Genomic DNA, 10,798 nt, shown 5'->3' with positions numbered 1-10,798 from the left:
CAAATCAACCAATGCCGTATGGCAACAGTATGGCGTAATTTGAGTTTCTTTCCCAAAGTTATGGGGTAGCCCACCCAGTAATGCAGGCTCAATATGTGCCATCTATTGCGTAGATACTAATGCCGTTATATCTTTAAATGAATTAGTGTGTAAGACTGTCTGTTATATTTAATAGATTTATCCCAGACACAGAGGATCTTACATAAGTGACTATGTGATATGAAATTTATCAAACGAGTGCAATAATTTGATATACCACTAGCCTTTAGGTGAGTTTGATAAATTTCACATCACATAGTTACGAGTGTAAGATTAAATTTCAATAATATCATTAATTATGTGATCAATAATATCAATAATATTTAATTTTCAATATCAATATAAGTGAAACCCAAGATTTCGTCTTTATATAAAACAGTAGAAACCCACCTCGGATGTGACGATTACGTCTACTGAGACAATCATGCGACGTCATATATAGATAATGACGTCAAAACTACATGTGACGTCATAATAGTGTTATTACACATGTGTCTTACGGTATTTATAGTATGGCTGTATGACATGGCCGTATGACATGACTGGACGGACTAGTTGTGTGGTAAATATGCATCTTATGCGTTCAAAATTGACCTACATTTAATATTTGGGAAGAAATATTGCGCTATGAGTTTGCGAATAAATAAGCATAAGAAAGCAAATAAACACAAAGACGTGAAGAATTACAGAGAAAATTAACGCCAGTGAGGTAGGAAACAATACAGTTTATAATAATAACAATGCCGTGCGAAGGTCAAACTTCTCCGGATCATCGAGGTGTCGACGAATTGCATTCTCGAGTGACAACGCGACTGTATTATTTTGCGTAGTGATAGGATTGGGCTTGTCGGTCCTGGTGTAATTTTCTCATTACCGTAAAGCCACAACGGTAAGATAGAGCAGGCAGTAGTTCTAGGGTTGTAAACTGCAGTATTTTGGATAATGCCGATGTAATTGTCATCGATCGTGCCCTAGGTGTTGAGTAGAAGTGACAGTTTAATATGATATGTTATTATGGACAATTTAGTATCTCTTGTCGATATCATACACAAAGCCCTGCGCGTGTTACCTATCATCATCATTGCGTTTGGACACGGTGTCTGGAATAATCTGTCGGCAAATTATATCGATAAAATCGACTCCGTGATTAGAATATACCGTTTTTCAAATTCAAGATGTGACTTGCCTTCTTTAAGGGATAAATCTTGCCTGCGTATATATCGACTGTTTATTGTTATTTCAATATGATGGATTGATAGTGTGTGTTTTAGTAACAAATTCATAGCATTAACCCAGTCATGACTTAATTAGATTGACTGCTACAACTGAAGATAACAAGTACACTTTTTAAAAGTACTGTAGCTACTTGAGCATATCACAAAGATAAATTTCAAATAGACAGAATGTATATATTTTTAGTTTTCAAGTGCTAAGTATTACACGCTTAAACATAATCATTAAATATTTATCAAGTTAAGATATATTTCTATCGGTAGCCGATTTTAACGATTTCAGTTGTAAATGGAACTAAGGCAAAAGAATATTTCCATTATTAGATTTAGGCCAATACGAAAAAAACCATACTTTATATCGGATGTGATCCTAGTGTAACTATGTGTGACAAGGAACATTTAAAAAGTTAATACATATTTTTATTTTCGATCGTAAACATAACCTAATGACTTTCACTTGAAGCAGCTGTCACAGATATAAAGTGAGAACCTGATATTGGTGAAGGAGAAATATGGCCATCTGTTACAGCTGGCTGCTACGACTTGTCATGATCCGGGGCCAGGCACCAAATACGACTTTTATCTAAATAAAACCTTGAAATTGAATTTTAAGGGATAAATGTACTATTAAATGGACTACACAAATTATTCATGGTAAATGGTATATCTCTTTATATAGATATTATCACATGGTTTTTGTATTGTGTCTTACCATTCAACGGTACAACTTTTTATTGATATCAAACATTCATGAGGATGTAGAGATGTAAAAACAACGATGTTTTTTATTAAAGTGTCACAAATCCTATTTACAGTACATATGTATGAATACTTTGGTTATATAAACATTACTTTTCCTCAGCAACAGTGTTGATAAATACATCACCGGATCAATGTGTGCAAAGGAAATGAATTATACACATGTCTTATTGACCTCCAGTTTGTAAACATATGTTTGTTCCTCTTCCTCCAGTAGCAATGCTTCTTACATCGCATTTTTGCTATAGAAACTTTTCGAACAAATACAATTTCTAATTTGCCCTGGACACACCATTCCAGTTACAATTGTGTGTAAAGTAACATACAAGTGCCCTTTTAATGTAAAACTATGGGATCGCAGACTGTATAGTAGTACTAAGTATAACTATTTGAGAGAAGGTTCCTTATGGTTGCTATGGTAAGTGGTAGCATTATAAAAACGGCAAGAGTTACAAGAAGACACAGCCCGAATAAACCACAGCCACACAAAGCATAGACCTTCACACACCACAACACCAACATACCACAGCCTCCCGAAGTATAGACATTCACACTCACACACCACAACACCAACATACCACAGCCTCCCGAAGTATAGACATTCACACACCACAACACCAACATACCACAGCCTCCCGAAGTATAGACATTCACACACCACAACACCAACATACCACAGCCTCCCGAAGTATAGACACATTCACACACCACAACACCAACATACCACAGCCTCCCGAAGTATAGACATTCACACACACCACAACACCAACATACCACAGCCTCCCGAAGTATAGACATTCACACACCACAACACCAACATACCACAGCCTCCCGAAGTATAGACATTCACACACCACAACACCAACATACCACAGCCTCCCAAAGTATAGACATTCACACACCACAACACCAACATACCACAGCCTCCCGAAGTATAGACATTCCCACACCACACACAACATACAACACCCAACATTACCACAGCCTCCCGAAGTATAGACATTCACACACCACAACACCAACATACCACAGCCTCCCGAAGTATAGACATTCACACACCACAACACCAACATACCACAGCCTCCCAAAGTATAGACATTCACACACCACAACACCAACATACCACAGCCTCCCGAAGTATAGACCTTCCCACACCACAACACCAACATACCACAGCCTCCCGAAGTATAGACATTCACACACCACAACACCAACATACCACAGCCTCCCGAAGTATAGACATTCACACACCACAACACCAACATACCACAGCCTCCCGAAGTATAGACCACACACACCACAACACCAACATACCACAGCCTCCCGAAGTATAGACATTCACACACCACAACACCAACATACCACAAGTATAGACAGCCTCCCGAAGTATAGACATTCACACACCACAACACCAACATACCACAGCCTCCCGAAGTATAGACATTCACACACCACAACACCAACATACCACAGCCTCCCGAAGTATAGACATTCACACACCACAACACCAACATACCACAGCCTCCCGAAGTATAGACATTCACACACCACACCACAACACCAACATACCACAGCCTCCCGAAGTATAGACATTCACACACCACAACACCAACATACCACAGCCTCCCGAAGTATAGACATTCACACACCACAACACCAACATACCACAGCCTCCCGAAGTATAGACATTCACACACCACAACACCAACATACCACAGCCTCCCGAAGTATAGACATTCACACACCACAACACCAACATACCACAGCCTCCCGAAGTATAGACATTCACACACCACAACACCAACATACCACAGCCTCCCGAAGTATAGACATTCACACACCACAACACCAACATACCACAGCCTCCCGAAGTATAGACATTCACACACCACAACACCAACATACCACAGCCTCCCGAAGTATAGACATTCACACACCACAACACCAACATACCACAGCCTCCCGAAGTATAGACCTTCCCACACCACAACACCAACATACCACAGCCTCCCGAAGTATAGACATTCACACACCACAACACCAACATACCACAGCCTCCCGAAGTATAGACATTCACACACCACAACACCAACATACCACAGCCTCCCGAAGTATAGACATTCACACACCACAACACCGACATACCACAGCCTCCCAAAGTATAGAACATTCACACACCACAAACACCAACATACCACAGCCTCCCGAAAGTATAGACCTTCACACACCACAACACCAACATACCACAGCCTCCCGAAGTATAGACCTTCCCACACCACAACACCAACATACCACAGCCCCCCGAACACCTCCCGAAGTATAGACATTCACACACCACAACACCAACATACCACAGCCTCCCGAAGTATAGACATTCACACACCACCACACAACACCAACAGATACACAACACCAACATACCACAACCCCGAAGTATAGACATTCACACACCAACAACACCACATACACACACACCACAGCCTCCCGAAGTATAGACATTCACACACCACAACACCAACATACCACAGCCTCCCGAAGTATAGACATTCACACACACCACATACACAGCCTCCCGAAGTATAGACATTCAACACAACACAACCCACAGCCTCCCGAAGTATAGACATTCACACACCACAACACCAACATACCACAGCCTCCCGAAGTATAGACATTCACACACCACAACACCAACATACCACAGCCTCCCGAAGTATAGACATTCACACACCACAACACAACATACCACAGCCTCCAAGTACCACCACAGCCTCCCGAAGTATAGACATTCCACACACCACAACACCAACATACCACAGCCTCCCGAAGTATAGACATTCACACACCACAACACCAACATACCACAGCCTCCCGAAGTATAGACCTTCAACACACCACAACACCAACATTCACCACAGCCTCCCGAAGTATAGACTTCACACACCACAACACCAACATACCACAGCCTCCCGAAGTATAGACATTCACACACCACACACCAACATACCACAGCCTCCCGAAGTATAGACATTCCACACCACAACACCAACATACCACAGCCTCCCGAAGTATAGACATTCACACACCACAACACCAACATACCACAGCCTCCCGAAGTATAGACATTCACACACCACACAACACCAACATACCACAGCCTCCCGAAGTATAGACATTCACACACCACAACACCAACATACCACAGCCTCCCGAAGTATAGACCTTCACACACCACAACACCAACATACCACAGCCTCCCGAAGTATTAGACCTTCACACACCACAACACACCAACATACCACAGCCTCCCGAAGTATAGACACAACACCAACATCACACACCACAACACCAACATACCACAGCCTCCGAAGTATAGACATTCACACACCACAACACCAACATACCACAGCCTCCCGAAGTATAGACCTTCCCACACCACACACACCACAACCAGCCTCCCGAAGTATAGACATTCACCACCACAACACCAACATACCACAAGCCTCCCGAAGTATAGACATTCACACACCACAACACACATCCACACATACCACAGCCTCCCGAAGTATAGACATTCACACACCACAACACCAACATACCACAGCCTCCCGAAGTATAGACCTTCACACACCACAACACCAACATACCACAGCCTCCGAAGTATAGACATTCCCACACCACAACACCAACATACCACAGCCTCCCGAAGTATAGACATTCACACACCACAACACCAACATACCACAACCTCCCGAAGTATAGACCTTCCCACACCACAACACCAACATACCACAGCCTCCCGAAGTATAGACCTTCACACACCTCTACACATTGCAGACATAAAGTTGTCCTTAAATGACCTTGACTGTTAATAAGCTAATTACCATATCTTAATGTATTCATAGATTAGCCGATACGTGTTTTATTTATACGGGTCAGCTTTGTCGTAGACAGCCTGATCACCTATAAATGTTACACCTATTGCATGTTGGAGACCCCAGACTAAACGATGGGAGACATCCTGTGATATAAGCTAGTCATAAAACATCTTGCTATTACGAAAATTGGCTTTATTCCCAATGTTGGATAGTAATCGATGGATGATGGGATTTATTAGGGCAAACGTGTTCATAGATAAGACTATGTGTGGAACAGAGAGCGGGTGATTATATGTATCAAATAGTTTTTTAATATCAATTAAAATATTAAAGTTCATGGACAGAATGAGATCAAACAGAAGTATAACTCCTTGTCTACAAGCCGGAAATTAAAACGTGATAATACAAAATATAGAGAAGTCAACGATGACCATGAAATGCGCTTTGCTCTCCCCCTGAAGTAGCTTGATCTTTGATTAGTCCGTCATGAGCAGCAGTATCATTTTACGGCCATTTCTCATCACCTTGTTCAGTACCAACAGAACTTTAAATGACTTGGTCTTTACAGATGTATCAGTCCCTGTGGGTACGTTTAATTGTTACGCCCTAAGTGTTGTGTGTTGGTTATATTAAAATAATGACGTTATGCACACAAACATATAATGTAATTATCAGTATACATACCTGGCGTTTACTTGTGACATAGTTTAATTATTCTGCAAATATTATACTTTGATTTTGTTAAAATTAAGTGAAATAGACATATTCTTCTTATTTTGAATATATTACATTATGGCCATATGCCTTTTTCCTTTTGGTTCAATAGTTATTTCTAACTCCATCCATTAACTATATGTATTGGTTTTCAACCAAAAACGTTAGTGATCGGGTACCTCGGTCAATATCTCTTACCCTCAGGACGATGACAACCAATCAGGTACCTCGGTCAATATCTCTTACCCTCAGGACGATAACAACCAATCAGGTACCTCGGCAAACATCTCTTACCCTCAGGACGATAACAACCAATCAGGTACCTCGGTCAATATCTCTTACCCTCAGGACGATAACAACCAATCAGGTACCTCGGTCAATATCTCTTACCCTCAAGACGATAACAACCAATCAGGTACCTCGGCAAACATTTCTTATCCTCAGGACTATAACAACCAATCAGGTACCTCGGCAAACATCTCTTACCCTCAGGACGATAACAACCAATCAGGTACCTCGGCAAACATCTCTTACCGTCAGGACGATAACAACCAATCAGGTACCTCGGCAAACATCTCTTACCGTCAGGACGATAACAACCAATCAGGTACCTCGGCAAACATCTCTTACCCTCAGGACGATAACAACCAATCAGGTACCTCGGCAAACATCTCTTACCGTCAGGACGATAACAACCAATCAGGTACCTCGGCAAACATCTCTTACCGTCAGGACGATAACAACCAATCAGGTACCTCGGCAAACATCTCTTACCCTCAGGACGATAACAACCAATCAGGTACCTCGGCAAACATCTCTTACCGTCAGGACGATAACAACCAATCAGGTACCTCGGCAAACATCTCTTACCGTCAGGACGATAACAACCAATCAGGTACCTCGGCAAACATCTCTTACCCTCAGGACGATGACAACCAATCAGGTACCTCGGCAAGCATCTCTTACCGTCAGGACGATAACAACCAAACACCAGACGTGTCAGAACCAATCTGTTAAAAACCTCCGACACGAGTACTGGTCATGGACACCATGTATGTATACCTAAGTTTGTAACTACCCATAGGTAGACATAAAGACAAGGCCAAGCTGATAGATAATATCTAATTAGGACACTAAACTTTTATATCTTAATGAAACACAATAGTTGTTTTAACACGAGATGTGTGGGGTCTGTAAGTGAGGTAATGATTAACATTGCCACATTGACATCTGCTGAACATGGTATAACACCTTAAAGTATATTTAGTATTTTGTCAGACAAGGTTCACTTAATATTATATGTATATTCTGAACTAATAGGCTGATGATGAAATTCTCGCATGAAACAGGATGGTGGTTTTTAGAATGCAATCGAAATTTTCTCTTTTTTTTTCGATTGTTATTTTACTTATACTTCCGGTCCAGACAATTGTAGTATTAAAAACCTTTCAAATTCTATTCATTGTTTAAAAACAATTTATAAATATCCTTATAGACAATGAATCTGTTTCTCAGAGTATTGTTGTATTTGAAAAAAAATTTCCACCGTCAGAATGCGATATGCATTAGGCTGCATTCTTTTGTTTTGAAAAGGCACAGTAGTGCAAATTATCTATTGTTCTTTGTTAGTTATGACATCACCATGACGTCAAAAGAGGGTCATTGATATCGTTTGTGAATGTGAACTTGTTCTGCACAGCAAAAGGTAAACAAGCGGAATCAGACGGTCCTACAACAACAAAGCTAAAGTGACGAAAATCGTAATGGAATGTTTTGATTTATTGATACATTCATAATAGCAATGATGTCACATTCAACAAACTTTTTGATTTTATGTATCCATAATATTCTTTGACGATATCTATTTTGTAACATAAAGTTATAACTATTACGTTTTCCAATTATAACATATTATTGCAGTGTTTCTAAAGCTTTTTGCATGTAACATGAACGATAGCAATCTTTTCTATCCATCCAAACCTCCATACACGAGTTATCAAGTAAATGTGTCGTAATCAATGAGATTATGACTATTTTTTCATAACGTTCTGAATTAAGTGCTTTTTATTTGTATAAATAGATGCTTTTTATGATATGATTTTGACGGCGGTTACTCCGATGATAAATTGATATCTCCGAAATTCTTCCTCTAGCTCTCAATTTCTTGGTCACGAACTGGAAGCTAGTAGAGCAATTTTATTCAAGTAATGTTTGGATTTCCTCAACTATAATTCTAGCGATCTTACATAACCGTATCCGTTGATACAGCAAGGCAGTACATTTCTATGTCATTGAATGTGGTGAAGCTTGACACAGCTATTTGCTTACTCGAAACCAACACAAACCTACTGACAACAAACATCACTGTTGAAGTGTCGCTGATAACGCATGGACATTGTTTGGATGAAAGGTAGTGAGAATAGGACCAGCTTTCCGCAACTATTATCAATAACGAAAGTTGGCTGGTTTGAAACACTTCATCGTTCGTTCAACACAGAATGAACTCAAAAACAAAAGGAAGTAATTTTGATGTAATCCGTACATGGTGTGAATGGGTATTCGATAATAAAATGATAATCGATCAAACAATTTTAACACTAAACAGTCTCTACATATTACCTTAGAACATTCTTTTGAGGGTGATTTATCATTCTATTTTCATGTGCTGTTTCCGTGTTAATGTGCTGGTATTGTGAAATGCTTAGGATGTTCAGAACTATGTACTTTGCTGCTCCTCAAATTGATGAATGTGTGTACCAAAGTACACACGGCGGTATTAATGTCAAACGGGACTTAAAGACATCCACAAATGGCGGTATTTGTTCCAATCCATTATATCGGGCTGCCCGCCCCACAGCCAAACCAGTATTGATATCCGTCTTATGAACGATCGATTCGGCCCTCTTAACTTCAGATTTGAGGACATCTGTTCTTATTAATTAGAGTATGTGTGTACATATCAGGTTGAGTGGATTACTGTGCAGAGGGCACGCATATCTCAGTATCGGTCAATTGTAACATCGTACATATCTCAGTATCGGTCAGTTGTAACATCGTACAATGTACATATCTCAGTATCGACGTTAGGGCGCCATGAATATTTATCTTTCGGACGGATAGGCTTCATATCAACTGTATGTCCAATCTGGTAACAGTTTATTACTTATATTTCCATTACGATCATTCAAATTCAAAACTATACATGTATATCTTTTGAATTTCCCGCTTGCGCTAGTGTTGACGTCACCAAGTTCAATTAACGGAACAGCCATAGCATCAGATTCTGAATATAGTTCAACACAAAACGGTTTGAAACAAGCTAACAAATGAAAATTATGCGATAATATTTTTTATACATGCTATTTTGTCAATACGATAATACCACTAGATTTCATAGACCGCACAACTTTAAAACCACTTTTAAAAATATTTGACCGTTATGTATAGGCGTAAGTATACAGTGTATACATTCTCAGTGACGCAGCGGAAACGTCAAATATTCATACGCTTGACCAGATTGGAGTTCATAGCCAGATATTGCCCATCTGGTTTAACATAGATTAAACGGGAAGCTGAAAGTAGAATGGAAATATATCTCAGTATCGGTCAATTGTAACATCGTACATATCTCAGTATCGGTCAATTGTAACATCGGGCATATCTCAGTATCGGTCAACTGTAACATCGTACATACCTCAGTATCGGTCAATTGTAACATCGTACATATCTCAGTATCGGTCAATTGTAACATCGTACATATCTCAGTATCGGTCAATTGTAACATCGTACATATCTCAGTATCGGTCAATTGTAACATCGTACATATCTCAGTATCGGTCAATTGTAACATCGTACATATCTCAGTATCGGTCAATTGTAACATCGTACATATCTCAGTATCGGTCAATTGTTACATCGGGCATATCTCAGTATCGGTCAATTGTAACATCGTACATATCTCAGTATCGGTCAATTGTAACATCGTACATATCTCAGTATCGGCCAATTGTAAACATCGTACATATCTCAGTATCGGTCAATTGTAACATCGTACATATCTCAGTATCGGTCAATTGTAACATCGTACATATCTCAGTATCGACCAATTAAATTGTAACATCGTACATTTAAGCAATAAATCGTTACCAGTACATACAGTTGATATGAAGCCCATTG

This window comes from Argopecten irradians, chromosome 4 (assembly GCF_041381155.1).
Source record: "Argopecten irradians isolate NY chromosome 4, Ai_NY, whole genome shotgun sequence".
Lineage (NCBI taxonomy): Eukaryota > Metazoa > Mollusca > Bivalvia > Pectinida > Pectinidae > Argopecten > Argopecten irradians.
The sequence above is the reverse complement of the archived record's forward strand: the minus strand, read 5'-3'. Positions refer to the sequence as shown.